Source organism: Arvicola amphibius, chromosome 14, assembly GCF_903992535.2.
Source record: "Arvicola amphibius chromosome 14, mArvAmp1.2, whole genome shotgun sequence".
NCBI classification, from domain to species: domain Eukaryota; kingdom Metazoa; phylum Chordata; class Mammalia; order Rodentia; family Cricetidae; genus Arvicola; species Arvicola amphibius.
In genome coordinates, this window is record NC_052060.1 from 42,986,520 (window position 1) to 43,002,686 (window position 16,167).

General features: G+C 40.5%; 1 pseudogene; it reads left to right on the forward strand.

Moving 5' to 3' along the window:
* Window positions 1–1,979: 1,979 nt before the first annotated feature.
* LOC119800688 lies at window positions 1,980–14,651 on the forward strand (annotated as a pseudogene).
* The last annotated feature ends 1,516 nt before the right edge of the window (window positions 14,652–16,167 follow it).

The window sequence follows — 16,167 nt, forward strand, 5'->3', positions numbered from 1 at the left end:
TTAATTGCAGAACTTTCTTCTTCAAGAATGTGCCTGGCTTTTCAGATCTTAAATTAGGTCATTCCTCATTTGGGCATCATTGCCCTTCTTATTTGCTAGGTCAAAATTGGTTTGTCAGAAAACATAGGGAAAGTGAAGGAATTTTTCAACAATTGTATGTTTTGTCATTAGTTGGTTGCTGTTTTCCTTTCCTTAACCTTCCTCATATTTAACAACGTTCTGTAATATTAATCTGTGTAATATACCCCAAAGATAACATACTAATCCTTGATTTTATACAGATATTGCTTACACAGATGATAAACTCAAAATAAGCAACTTGACATAGGAATATATATTGTGGGATTCCCCTCTGTATACTGTGAATATGTTTTACTACCATTGGTTAATAAAAGAAGCCTCTTCAGCCTATAGCAGGGCAGAATAAAGCCAGGCTGGAAGAGATATATATATAGAGAGAGAGAGTAGGCAGAGTCATGGAGATGAGCTAAGGAAACAGATTGGAGGGAAAAGGGAGACTTGAGCTATAGAATACAGGTAAGCTTCAAAAAAGCAAGAACATGGATTGTCCCCAGAACTTCCAGAAGAAACTAGTTTCTCCCCATGCCACTTTGACTTTTAGCTCAATGGGACTCATTTTCTGTTGTAACCTCCAAACATAAGATAAAATTTTAAAAAATTGTATTAATTTTAGTCACCATATTTTGTAATCTACACATTAGATACAGAAAACACACCAATAGTGATGAATTGCGGGTTGGGGAGATGTATTTTTAAGAAAAATCTGCCCATATTTTTCTAAATAAGCATATGCACACATATTTGATTTCCTTTGTGATGAATTTGCTAAGACTCTATGGGGCAGCTCTGTTGAACCTGTGTACTTGCACTGTGCTCTGGTACACAAAGAGTGCCAGCCTTCTCTTTTCGGTTAGGTTGAGCATGGCTGTGGAATAACCATGTTTCTGCTTTTACTGTGGCTCATGTCACTAATTCTACCCAGGGCTCCATACCCCTGCCAGGACACTAAGTGAATGTAATACAACATTCCCATGGTTGCTGGGAAAATACAACACGAGCAGATCAAAGTTTTAACAACCAACGCTATAAAATATTTGAATATCAAGAAGCCTAAAATCTTCCCGTTTTCCTTTGGGTTCTTTTAGTTTGATTTGTGAACTGTGGTAATTTACTTACACTTTCACCCCCAAATTATTGATTTAATTAGACTGACTGTCCCACTCCCTATATCCAGCATAGAATAATGTTTTCCTTAGTATCTAAAATAACTATGAAGTGTTTTTGCAACTAATCATAATTTGGACACCATTTATTTGATAATATAGACACAGAGAGAGAGAGACATGGAGAGAGGGTGGGAGAAAGAGGGGACTATAAGCCTTACATAAATTAAAGCTTTGACTTGAGTTCATGAAAATATACTTCAGGGAAACTCCCTTTGTGTTGTTTTCATTTTCAGGGTCAAGCACACCTTTGCTCAAAGTCAGCTCCTCTGTCCCCTCTCCCTTTGAAAAGGATATTGTCTGAAAGGAAATGGAAATGGGTTTCTTGCTATCAGAATCTTTGGTCCTTTATACGACTGATAATCAGAATACTATATTCATTACCCACAAAGTAATTTTAAAAGAATGATTCTATATGTGAGGTATAATACTAGGTCCTGGGAACATAGGGATGAAAAGACACAGCTTTTACTTACAAAACAGTTTCCTCCTGTGCATTCTATGTTTCTTCAGAGAATTCTATAGAAAAAAATGTCAGATGATTATATAGTGTCATCTTACATGTAATATGATTGTCAGAGGAGATTGTGTTATAAATAATCAAGTTGTATTATAAACAGTCAAGAGTAAACAAATTGCGAGCGTTTAAATAAAGAGAAGTGGCTGGGCAAGAGCTTCAACAGGAAGCGAAGTGCAGATAGTGTGCTTCGGGCAGTGGTGTAACCAACTATGATTATGTGGGTGTGTGTGGAGGGGGGACTTCCTAGAACTGTGACCCTGACCCTTGACGTGAACCCAGAAAAGGAAGAGAATAACTCTCTCGAGTCTCTCCCATACAGTCTAGGTTTGGTGTACAAGTTGCTAGTCAGACCTTGTCTGGACCCACCCTGCTCTGTACTACTATTAGGCTAACCTGGCAAGATTCCTGAGGAAGTACATACAGGAGGAAATTTCTCCTTCAGGCAGAAATTGCTTAGCTCATGTCTCACACCAACAATACTCTTTATTCATACAAGGAAATTTTCCTTTAAAAGTTTTTCTCTAATGCTTCTGATGCTGGACAATTAACTATGAGAACCTGACAAACTGTTCCAAGTTATACAATGCTAAAGAGTTAAAAATAGACATCATCTATAACCCTCAGGACCATATGGTATGACTGAGTCTGACTTCATAAATAACTTGGAAACCATTGTCTGGCAAAAAAAAAAGTGTTCATGGAGATTTTGCAGGCTGTTGCAGACATCTCCATCACTGTACAGTGTGTTGTTAAGTTCTATCAGCCTACCTAGAGGCAGAGGAAGCAGTTGTGATCACAAAACACAATGATGATGTGCAGTATGCATGGGAGTCTTCTACTGGTGGATCCTTGGCAGTTCATGCAGACCACAGTTAACCCATTAGCCAGAGTACCAAAGTGATCCTTTGCCTCAAAGAAGATCAGACAAAATACTCAGGAGTGGGTCAAGGAAGTGGTGAGGAAACACAGTTCATAGGCTATTATACCTATTCTATTCTATTTGGAGAAGGAACAAGAGACAATCAGGGATGATGAGGCAGAGGAAGAAAAGGTGAGAAAGATGAGGAAGATAAAGATGACAAAGAGAAACCTAAGGCTGAGGATGTGGGATCAGATAAAGAGGATGACAATGGCAAAGTAGGGAACAGAAAAATGAAGATTAAAGAGAAATACATTTATCAGGAAGAGCTGAATAAGAATAAGCCTATTTGTATGTAAAATTTGGATGACATCACTCAAGAAGAATATGGTGAGTTCTATAAGTGCTTTCCCAATGTTTGAGAAGACCACTTGGTAATCAAACATTTTTTTTTTCTGTAGTAAATCAGCTGGTGTTCAGGGCATTGCTCTTCACTCCTTGGTGGGCTTCCTTTGACTTTTTAAAGAACAAGAAGAACAACATCAATCTGGAAATCTGCCATGTGTTCACCTTGGGCAGTTGTGATGAGTTGATACCTGAAAACCTCAACATTATCCTTAGAATGGCGGACTCTGAGGATTTGCTCCTGAATATCTCCTGAGAAAGGCTCCAGCAGAACAAGATACTGAAAGTCATCCCCAGAAACATTGTGAAAAAGTGCCGTGAACTCTTCTCTGAGCTGGATGAACACAAGGAGAACTACAAGAGATTGTGTGATGTGTTGTCCAATAATTTAAAGCTTTAAACCCATGGAGAACACTGTCAGTGCCTCTCTGAGCTTCTCCACTAGCACACCTCTCAGTCTAGAGATGAGATGACCTCCCTGTCAGAGTATGTGTCTCAAATGAAGAAGGCACAGAAGTCCATCTACTGTATTACCTGTGAGAGCAAAGAGCAGGTAGCCAACTCTGCATTTGTAGACTGTGTGCAGAAGGCGGTGTGTACAACTGAGTCTACTGATGAGTACCGTGTGCAGCAACTCAGAGAGTTATATAGAAAGAACGCCGTCTTGGTGACTTGTAAATGGAGGAAGAGCTTGTCTTTTCCCAACTGCCTGTCCAGTCCCAAATAAACACACAAAAGCTTTTATTATTTACAGAATGCTTGACTTATAGCTCAGGCTTATTGCTAACTATCTCTTACAACTTAAATTAACCCATTTTTATTAATTTACATTTTGCCATGTGGCTTTGTGTCTTTACCTGTTCTCTAACACATCTTGCTTTCCTGGTGGCTGGCTCACATTTCTCTCTGACTCCACCCTTCTTCTCTCTGTATTTTCAGATTGGCTTTCCTGTCTTGCCTTATTCTGCCTTTTTATAGGCCAAAGTAGCTTCCTTATTAACCAATGAGAGAAATATATATTTCTAGTGTACAGCAGTGACTAAAGAGAACCTGGAACTACAGAGGATGAGGAAGAGAAGAGAATAAAGAGACCAAGTCAAAGTTTGAGAATCTCTGCAAGCCCATGAAGGAGATTTTGGATAGGAGGGTGGAGAAGGTGGCAATCTCCAATAGGCTTGTGTCATCACCCTCCTGTATTGTGACAAGCACCTATGACTGGTTAATAAAGAAGCTAACCTCTGCCATGTGGCATAAACAAAATTTTAATTATAAAATTATCATTAAGATTTTGAAATTTCATTTTACAAAAGCAAATAGCAGAAAAATTTTGAAGCATAAAGTTGATGGTAACAGAATAACAGAATAGCATCTCCCATAGACCATGTGATTGTTTCTTTGCTAAACCTATCTTATGTATTTGCTGCCCTAAGAGGGACCAAGTGTATGATACCAATTCATAGTTTTGAAGATGACACTCATGAAAGACCCACACTGCTCTAGCGAATCATATGTGAGATTTTAGGATAGAGGGCATTTTATTCCCCAGTTTTTCATTGCTATAATGAAAGACCTATATGAATGAAATGAATCCATAACAAGAAAAAGGTTATTTGGCACAAGGTTTGTTATGTAGTTTTAGAGGGTGGGTCAAAGCCCAAACAGCACAGGTCCAGCTATGGCAAGGGCACACCTTGCTATATGCCATTATAAATAGTCACACCAGAAAGGAAGAATAGGGTGAATTTGTCTGATATCTAGAAATATGAGGGGAAACACTTTGAAAATGCGTCTTGGTATTTAAATCTGTGAGTGACAATAAAAATAGTTCTTACAAATTTTGCTACATTTACTCCTGACACATTGTGGTGAAAGATTACAACACAGTATTGATAAGCAATAGAAAAATCTCCTGAGACTGTATCAGGATGACTGAGAGTTAAAGGTCAGCCTATCCTAAAGCCCTTAAAAAATAGGTAAGGAGACATTCTGCATCAGGAAACACAATGGAAATTAAGGAGGATGGTCTTACAGTCCAAGCACTGTATGATTCCATTTACACGAAATATCCTCTATGGGAAAATCTTTAAAGACAAAAGGCAGATGAGTGATTATCAGGGCTGAAAATTAAGGGTGCATGAAAAGCGATCCGTGAGTAAAGATTCTTTGGGGAGAGGGTGATGGGAATTGCATCGAGCAGATAAAAATGACGATTGGAGAAACCTAAGCATGTATCAATATCCCATTTCAGAATGAATTTTATGATATGTAAATTATGTCTTAATAAAATTCTTACAAACACCACAACCAATCAAAATGCAGAGTTGTGGAGCTTCAGTCTCAAACAACAAATCTACAAGACGGCTCCCTCATCTAAGGTTCTGGGTTCATTGTGGACGAGGAGGTGGAAAGATTGTATCAGCCAAAGGAGCAGGGACTTTGCTGTCAGGTCATTTCCTAGAGATGTCAGAACCTGCACGCATGAGCTTTCACCAACATGGTTGCCTAAACATGCGTTGAGCAAGAGCAGGAGCAACAGACACGCTAATGTGAAAAGGGGGGTGCTTCCAAGGCCCTAACTCTAAGGAAAGGACCACAGGAAACTAAGGAAAGATGATCTTTCCCAGGGAAGAGCACCCAGTTAGCTATCCCATACCAAATGGTCAATCTTGAAAGCACATACATATAAGTAATGTTATACAGACTGAGAACAGCTTATTTCTATTTTTAGAAATATCTATCTGAAACAACAATTAATGGAAAAAGAAGCCATAGATTTGAAAGAGAACAAGGAAGGGTGTATAAGGCAGTTAGGAGAGACAAAAATAGAAAGAAATGATGTAATTATATTATAATCTCAAAAATATATTTTTAAAAATGATACAGAAAGGCATTCACTGACCGAGGCTGATTATAGAAGCAATCTTGTCAGTTGGGGAAGTGACGTGCATAGATTTACATTATTGACTATTACTGGACCAAAAATCCAAAGCTCAACATGGGAAGAAAATCATTTTTGAATAATATTGTTATTCTTAGAAAAAGAGAAGAGGTTCAGGTTGATTAAAGAGCTGATCTCAGTAGCAGAGCTACTTGCCAAGCAAGCATGAGGACCCAAGTCCCCAGAAGTCACATATGCTGGTTAGCCAGGCAGATCTTCTGCAATTCCAACCTCAGAAGTAGAGACAGGATTCCCAGAGCAAGGGACCAAGTGAAATGAGACACAATGGTGAGCTCTGGGTTTGATTGACAGACTCTGCCTCAATACGTAAGGTAGATGGGAGATGGAAGATGTTTCCTAAAACAACAACCTCCAGCTTTACCAAGTGGAACTCACATATACATGTCCACACACACACAAAGGAAAAAGAAAAATAATTAACATTAAAACAAAACCGATGTCAGGGAGCCACTGAATACTGATGCTTACCACCAAGTTTAATGACCTGAGCATCACATGACAGAAAGAGAGAACCAACCCACACTAGTCCTCTTTGGTCCTCATGCACTTCTACAGCAGCACAGGTATAGAGAACATGCATACACAAAAATAGCAACACAAATAATGTAACTAAAGATTAAATAATGAGATGTCAAATGTAAGGCAGGAGCTAGAAATGTCCAGACTAGTTTCCAGAGATTGACTTGAATAGTACAAGGTATTGGGTAACACTGAAAGACTCCTCTTCAGTGAGTGGCTCTAAATCCTAGCAAGCACAGACACTGGTTAAAGGCAACTCCTAGAAGTTTCTGTCCAGGAATTGCCCTCATCAAAGGCACAGAGGGCCAAGTGCTCACTGATAAGCACTAAAGGAACCAGGGATGTTAAACAGACTGCGTTGACTCTTCAAAGGGAGAGGCATATTACCTGTTTCCACATAAAGGCTGGAAGCAGATGTGGTTTAAAACCTGATGACCTTTGCACTATCTGTGTGGCCAAGACAACACCAGCCCCTCCCTAGACCCTTATCATGAGCTTGCTTTTCTCAATCCATAGGTCCCATCTTTGTGGAAAATGTCACAAGCACTTTACAAAGGGTTTTTACATAGTCACGTCTTAAGATTTATTGTGCACATGGTATTGAGTTAATTATCACCATGTATTTTTTTTCCACCAAATTGTGTGGGGCTTAAACAGACTACTTAGGATCAGTCATTATAAGTTTGAGCCCACAACAGCCATGAGTCATGCTGAACAGGACTTCCTTTTTACCTCTCTTGGATCGAAACTCTGCAGGTCATGATGCTTACAGAGACCCAGAGCAGCTGCCTAATTCTTCACTCACCTTCCCTACAAGGTAACTCATAGCCAAAAACTGTAAATGTCAGGTCACATGGGCTAGGTCCTTCACTATCCAACAGAGATACATGCAAGAGGTCACCCAGTTCGGGAATCCTACCAAAAGGTGGCCCAAGTCCTCTGCCGTACATTCATCTTTGCTCATTCACCTAATTATACTTCCCTTAACCTCACATTCATCTTCCCTGGGACTATTTCTCAACAAACCCCATTCAAGAAATGTTCAGAAACTGTTTCATGGAGAACTTGAAGTGTTTGTTCCCAGAAGCATTCCTAGAAAGTACCCTCTAAAAATTAGCAAGCTGGATGCCATTGCAGTTAGAAGAGGCTCTGAACATCATCCAGTGTTGATAGCTCCTGGTGGGCAGTTTCAGTTGAATGGGTTATTTTCCTCCATCATGACCTGGAAGCATATATCAGCAGAAAGGAATGGACTGATATGCATAAAGAGATTCTTGAAGAAACAGGAATGATAGGACTACAGAATTGGATGGCTAAGTTGAGGGTTGTGGGTTCATTGGAGGAAGAAAGTAAATTTTTAACAGTGATTAATAATCAGAATAATACCAGTATGTAAAGAAAGAGGAACTGGCAGCATATAAAGAATGAATAGGTTTTAATTTCTCATAGATAGAAATCAGAGAAGGTTAAATACAGGCGCCACGCCTTGAACTTTATGATGACCAGAGCTCTAAAATCATTCAGATTTCAAGCCAACCCATTCATAAAGTAAGTTCAAGGCCCAGTTGTGAGAACTTGAAAAGTAAGCTTGTATTGGATCCCCAAACCTGGGATGCAATCTCTGAACTCTAGATGTGTGCGCGTGAAAAATGTTTAGTCTCTAGAGTCTTCCAGAATCCTCTGTGCCCAAAGGTCACTTCCAATTAGATGCCAACACTTTCTTCCCCTCTTTCTTGACATCAAGGCATAAGCGTCTACATTACACAAAAGCCTATCCCTTACTCCCTAGTGATCATCCTATCTTGACTCCATGTGGCCAGTGAACAGGGCATTAGATCTCCAAGTAAAGGATTCCTTTACTTTAATGCTTTTAATGCTTTTCCAGAGCTTGTGAGCAAATGCTGACGAGGCGTTCCTGCTTCTTTAACTTACAGGCTAGGTACACAGTAGATGACTTAGCTAGGATTAGTACTGTTATGATGAAACACTAAGACTTAAAAGCAAGTTGGAAAGGAAAGGGTTCATTTGGCTTGCAATTCCTCATCATAGCCCCATTACTGAATGAAGTCAGGGCAGGAATTCAAGCAAGGCAGGGTTCTGGAGGCAGGAACTGATACAGAGGACATGGAGGAGCACTGCTTACTGACTTGTTCAGCCTCCTCTATCACAGAACCCATGGACCCTGCCCAGGAATGACACTGTCAACTATAGGCTGAGCCCTTCCACATGAAGAAGATGCTCCACAGACTTGCCTGTAGCCTCATCTTCCTGAGGCATTTTCTCAGTTGAGGTTCCCCACCTCACACGGCTATAGCTTGTGTCAGGTTGACATAAAACTATCTACCACAGCAGACAGGAGGTTAGTAGCAGTCTCAAATGATCTCCCACATAGTATTAGCTTCGTGGGGGGGGAGGGGTAGGTGGGCTAGCAAGTAAAATCTCTTTGAATGCAAGAGGTATTTAAAAAAAATACTTCAGGAAGCCTAGAAAATACTCTGCTTATCAGTGTGACAAAGCATATAATAGTGAGAAGACATTCAGAATTCAGAAGCTTAGGTAATCCACAAGCCAAGGCTTCTCATAACAAGGATCCAAGGCATCAAAGAGAATGAGATCCACAAATAATCAACACGAAACTTAATCCAAGAGAAACAAAATGGAAATGGTTACAACTAGCACTGAGATTGGTATGGTAGCAAAAGAGGCATCGTGTAGTGGTAGCTATGGAGAAGAGTAGATGAACACACAGTCCTTGGCACAAGGTAGACAGCTAGACAGCCAACAGAGGAACAGTGTGATCTGCATGTGCTCCTGTTACACTCCATGGAAACCGTGTTTAAAGTTTAGCTGTTTTCAAGCTCTGGATCCACCGAGCTCCAGAAGCTCCCTAGCAGAAAGAAGCAACTTTCTCACATCAGGTGTTCATGGCCAGGATTTCTTCAGACCTTTACCCAAACTGTCTGGTAGACATTTACAAAGGCTTGTTTACTGGAATGCCTGGGCATTTTGTTGAGTTCCTATTAAGTATTCCAGACATTCAAAGAAAAATGCAATTTCATTGGATATTATAGTAGATTTTCTTTTACATTTCCGAAGAAGCAGAACTCAAAATATCTGTCATGCTGGATTGCAAAACTACTGCAAACGTAGGACGGTGCCCCTCGCAGATGTATGTAGTTAAGTGATCTGCTCATATATATGTTGTATGTTAGCTTGTAGAAGAAGGTAGGGGACAGATGACTTTCAGACTACACTGCTTTATATTAAGGAAAATGAGTCTGTGACTGAGTTTAACCACTGGAGTACATTGTAGCACAATGCCTGTCTACGCGCCACAGTACAGTTCACAAGTCAGGCAAGGGGCTGAAGATTGAAACACACAGAAACACAGGTAATGCCAAGAATGCTCCAAGAATGCCCACTTTATTGAGTTCCAGGGCAGCTGATATAGGGTCTTCTTGATGCTCAGCTGCAAGCCCACTAGAAACCACTCCCCTGCCATCAGGAACTCCTGAGGGTCTCGTGCTCAGGGCAGCTGCAAAACAAATTGTTTGCTCAGAGCAACTGCAAGCATAGGAAAACAAGTTGTTTACTGCCTGCTCCTGGCAGGCAGGGGGTCACAGGAAATTCAGGGTCTGGGGGTCCACAATCCTCAACAGTACACAGTAGTGCCACACAAAGCAGAGCTTTGACCGAGACTTGGATATTAAGGTTTCTCTTGTAAATCTCCCTTGGAACCTGAACTTACTGCTACCCACAGAGGTCCAGCCATCTGCACAGGCCGCATGACTTAAGATACTTCTTACATTCACATTTATCCACTCTATGCCAGCTAAAGCATGGGGCATGCCTAAAAAGCCATTTTCAGTTCTAAAGAAATAGATACTACACTAAACAGAAGAGACACTCAACTGGGCATAGCTTCAAAAAACCTGTCTGGGAGCTGGGGAGATGGTTCAGTTCTAAACTGCTTGCAATGCAAGTAGGAGGACCTGAAACAACATGCCAGCACTCATGGCAAACTTGGGCACTGTAGCACATATTCGTGGTCCCAGCCATGGGCGGGACGGAGACTGGATCACTGGAGCTCACTGACTAATCAGCCTACCTGAATCAGAGCTCTAGTGGCGTTTCATTTGTATTTTAATAAATAAAGCTTGCCTGGGAATCGGGTAAGTAAAACAGCCACTCTGGCCAGACTAGGCAACAATGACACACACCTGAAGTCCCAGTAGCCACACTAGCTTGTCATAGAAACCAGGCAGTGGTGGTGCACACCCTTAGCCCCAGAACTAGAGGGGATTATAACACTAGAGGAGACAGCTCTCAGGCTCAATCTCGTTCTGAAATTCCTGGAGGCAAGATTGCCATTTTGGACTGGGGTCAAGGTAAGTGTCAGTGGTTGGCTGTTTTGTTTTTTGGATCTTCAGGTTGAACCTAGATTTATCTCTCTGAGTTTTTATTAATCGTGTATCAATTTTGTTGGGACTGAATGACTGAGGACCAAGCATGACAGAACTTCACTTTACACAGATCACTTCAAGTTCAATGAAAGAGACCTTATCTTCCAAAAAATAAATAAATAAATAAATAAATAAATAAATAAATAAATAAAAATGTGACATTGCACTGAAGAAGATACCTGGTGTCAACTTCTAGCCTCTATACATACTTATACACACACATGAATGCATGAATATACATTCTTATACATTCACATGCAGAATACATTTATACTGCACACACAGAGAAACAAAACATCTATCCTAGTTTGATTCCTATTGCTGTGATAAAAAAAAAACTGACCAAAACCAAGTGGGGGGAGGAAAAAAATTAATTGGTTTACACATCCACATCACAATCCATCACCAAGAGAAGCCGGGACAGGAGCTCGAGGCAGGAACCAGGAAAGCAGAGATAACAGGGGAGGGCTGCTCACCAGCTCATTTCCAGGCTCCTTCTACTAACCATTGTCTATAGCCCAGGTCCACCTGCCTAGGCATTGCTCACGTTGCTGGGCCATTCCACATCTATTAACAATTAAGCAAATACTAACAGATGCACCACAGAGCAATCTAATAGAGCCAATTCCTGAACTCTTCCCTCTTCCCCAGTGCCTCTAGGCTGGTGTCAACTTCACAGTTTAAACTATGAGATGTCTGAATGGAGTTCAGAATCCCTCAGATACTGAACAGATTTGGGATAATTTCCTCTTCTTTTTCTTCTTCGTTTTCTCCTCCTCCTCCTCCTCCTCCTCCTCCTCCTCCTCCTCCTCCTCCTCCTCCTCCTCCTCTTCCTCCTCCTTCTTCCTCTCTCTCTCTCTCTCTCTCTCTCTCTCTCTCTCTTTCTCTCTGTGTATGTATGTGTGTGTGTGTGTCTCTTTCTCTGTGTGTATTTTGAGTCTCTGTGTGTGTGCATTTATACTCATGCATGCAAAGGCTGATGTTGGATATCTTTTCCTAGAGCTTTGCATCTTTTTTTTTTTTTGATACAGGCCTTTTCACTGAGTCTGGAGCTCCCTAATTCAAACTTCTTGCCTAGTGAAATATGAGATACAGGAATTTTTCTGTCTCTGTCTCCCCAGCACTAGCAATTCAGGCACATACTAAATAAAATGCCTAGGTTTCTACATAGGTGCCAGAAATTCAAACTCAGGCCCTCATCCTTGAGTGACAACAAACGCTTTATGGAAATAGGCATCTCCCAATCTTCAGGGTCATTTTATTATGCAACAGATGTTTGACTAATCAAGAAGTAATTGGTTACTGACAGACAAGATAAGTTAGGCTGGTCTCTAATTTACAAGTCTAATTTAAAATGCAACAAAGGCCTGAAGGGCGCAGGGATAACAAATTGGAAAATTTCGTGTAGACAAGAATATTATAGACATCATTTATTAGAGTTTAAAGTAAAATGATTTTTGTGTAAATGTTCTTAATACAGGTTATATAAGAATTAAAAATTAATTAGAAAGATATTTCAGTGGCTAAAAGCAGTATGTGCTTTTAACCACAGGACTTGGATTCAGTTCCCAAACCCACGTGGCTCAAAACCATCCATTCTTCCAGTTTCAAGGTATCCTAACCTCTCTTCTGACCTCCACAGGCACATGGCATGATGTGGTATACAAACACACCTTTAAAGAAAAACCCTCATACATGTAAACAAAATGAAATTAATCTTAAAACGTCGGTAGTAAAAGCATACAATTTTCTCAAATAAAGTGGGCTAACAAAAAATGCAATGTGAATGTGGAATACTGGGTAAAATAGCTGTGAAAACAATAAAATAAAGTAATAAAAAGGAATCATTTATTTTTTTAGCTCAGTGATTTAACACACATGGGTATATATAAATGTTTTAAAAATTAAAAGCTGTAATTTCAGGTAGAGACAGTTTTTAAAAAATGTCTTATAGGTTGTACTGTCAAATAAAGGAACCCATTTTTAGGCCTTTGAGTGCAGAGAGCTTGGCTGTGTTGGTTTTTGGTTTCATTTTTGTGGCCTCACACATTAGTGTTAAATGTTCCTGTTAATAACTCAGTGTTGTTGATACTCACAGAATTGGGTAGGCTAGCTGAGACAAACTCCTCCTTGTTCAACTAGAAATTTGTCTGGAGCACTCGCCAAGGTGTTTTATGAATCTTGTTGCTGCTGGGTAGAATCAGCTACAGTATTAACCATAGCTGCTGTGGTTAGGTGTGCCACAAACAGCAGGGCATGGATACCTGTCCAGGTATGAGAATGCACCTTGGAACAGATTCAGATGTCCACTGTCTCCTGAGATGCTAGATCTTCAGGACACCCAGAATAAGCAAGGCAGGTACTAGTCACCAAGACTTCTGAACCCCCTAATACTCCAAACTTCTAAACAATTTCCTTCTGTGAGGACAAGCATTTTGTAATTGACATGCTCTACAAATGAACATGTAGCCAAGGGGAGCTCATGATGCCCTGATAAGAGGCCAGTAGTCAAACATTACTAGTCTTGCTGGAGAGCCCTTGTTGGTATTCATACACAGATATGTATGCATAGAAACACATGCAGTGTTGGTCTTCATGAAATCTCAGCAGGATTTAAGGTTCTCTTTGCGCTGATGCTCTAGCATGGAAAAATACTAATGTCTGGGGTACAGAGCAGTTATGTTAGTTTTTCTCAACTTGACACACACTAGAGTCACCTGGCTAGAGGAAATCTCAACGGAAGAATTACTTCCATCAGACTGGCCTGTGAGTAAGTCTATAGGGGCATTTTCTTGATTAATAATTGTTGTGGGAGGGTTCAACCCATTGTGGGTGGTGCCTCTATGGGGCAAGGGTATGAGGATATACCTGAGTGGTATAAGAAAGAGAACTGAACCAACCAAAGGTAGGAAGCCAGTAAGGAACATTTCTTTATGTTTCTGCTCTAGTTTCTGCCTTTCTTACAGCAATTTTCCTCAGCGATGAACTCTTACCCTAAAGTGTATAATGAACAAACGCTTTTCTCTCCCAGTCATATTTGGTCATGGTGTTTATCACAGCAACAGACCGCAAACCAGGACAGTAGTCATTGGATTTGTACTCATAAGAAGGGCATCACGGATCATGGAGGCATTTCTGGCAAGGATAGTCTGATACTGTTGAATGATGGTCATACCAGCACAATTTGACTCTTGGCCCACACCATTTGTAGCTCAAGAAACAAAAGCAAAACCTCATCACATAGCTACCCCAGGCTCCAACCCTGATAATGTTAACTATTGCATTGTCTCATTGTATATTCTATATAGGAGCTGGAAGGAAAAGAGTACACACACACACACACACACACACACACACACACACACACACACTGGGTTGGGGGGCAATGACTCATCTACCAGAATCTCATGGATACTTGTACAGAATCGCTGTATACCTGTAGAGGTTTCCTAGATGGTCTGTACTTTCTGGCTGTTTGACTTTATGTGCAAATGATGATTTAGCAGAGTTCCCACTTACTTTGTGTGTATGCCCACGTATTACATCATGATCATGCAGCCCCGCTGAGTGGTTAACAAGACCTATAACCCTGATGGGTCCTGTAATTGCTCTCATACTTTCAGTCTCTCCAGCACCTCTGGTGCAGGATGCCTTTATCCCTGTGATAGGTCTTTTCTTATGATGTGTAAACACTGTTGAGAGGGCCTTCCAAGCAGCATAAATTCTACATTCACTACACTTGGCTTTTCTAAAGAGTAGACACAAAATATGATAAATTTCCTTTTGGTTTTAGAGGGAATAAAGGGGGTGGATGAGACTAGTGAATGTGAGTAAAAGGGTTTACATATGGGTAGGACCAAGTCTTCCTTACTGGAATTCAAACCCAAATGATTTGTTGACCCCATTCTTTTCTGATGAGTGTTTAGAGCGTTCCTCTGTAGTTCTCACTGTAATTATTTCAAGTACCATTATGCATTTTCTATCAGGCTGAGGGTAATGTGGATTTGCTATGTTTACTTATTGCTGAAGATGTCTGCTTATTGTTGCATGGGCTTCACAATGAAAGGTATTCCTTGTTCTGTTTAAATAGCATCTGGATAATCCATCATAGAGCAACAAAGCTGCTCACTGGTCAAGAGAGTGGCTCTGAAGTGTACACGCATTCTGTACAGACAAGAGAATGATCTATGAGAGCCAGGCTTTCAATTTGTGTAAACAAGTTTGTCAAATACACAGCAAACAAAAGTCAAAGAGTACATAGGAAGTACCAGGTGGTAAATAGAAGCAACAGATAACACAACATAACCATTCAACAGCGATACTCCAGTAACCTAATCAAGAGAGCAAACAAAAGGTGACATCATCAAGTCCTGGGCTTATAAACACCCAATAGAAATGACTAGAAGCCCTGCAAGGGCAGCCATTAGGGTTTCCTGATTTAGAGTTTTAGGTGGAGCAGAACATTCCCTCAGATGAGGTTTTCAAACAAAAGAACAAGTAAGAATAATAAAGATATGGTCCAATGGGGCACTTAAACTCATCCAACAGAAATTAGTGGGAGATCCCCTCTGAAAGTGTCATGCTGGAGTTCCCATCAAGAGTATTGGTCAGAGCATCCTTTCCCCAGGTGAGCTTCTCTTTCCTGCTGAAGTCACCCAGATATTATGAGATAGACAATAGTAGCCTTGCTTAAAAACAGTTTACATTTAACTGTTTGTGATGAAACATATTGTAAATCTTGGGCTGTTTTATGGTTCTTTCCTCTTCTGGTTATAGAATCAGGGGCATAGCCCGTTGTTGGCAATGGGTCTCGGAGGACTGCGGAAATTAACAGCTGCCGTCTAGAGCAAGAAAGCCTTCCTTACTCCCAGAATCTGCTTTCACAAATCTTAAACAGTACACAAGAATTTACTAATATAATAGACTTTTCAATGCAGTAGGCCAAGATTCCAGCCTAAAGGTTTAGAATGCATCCACCACTAAGAAATGCCATTTAAACCCTTGGCTATATGGCATTTATTGCATGTAACATTTTCCAGCTGAACATTAGGGCTAAGCCACAAAAGTGTGACTCAGTTCACCTCATTATCTTCCTTTCATTGTGTGCACAAACAGTCATGTGCTACAGCAACTTTGACTTCTACCTCTTCAAGAAGGTCATGGTCATGTATCTAGTCTTACATATGGCATATGAGCTG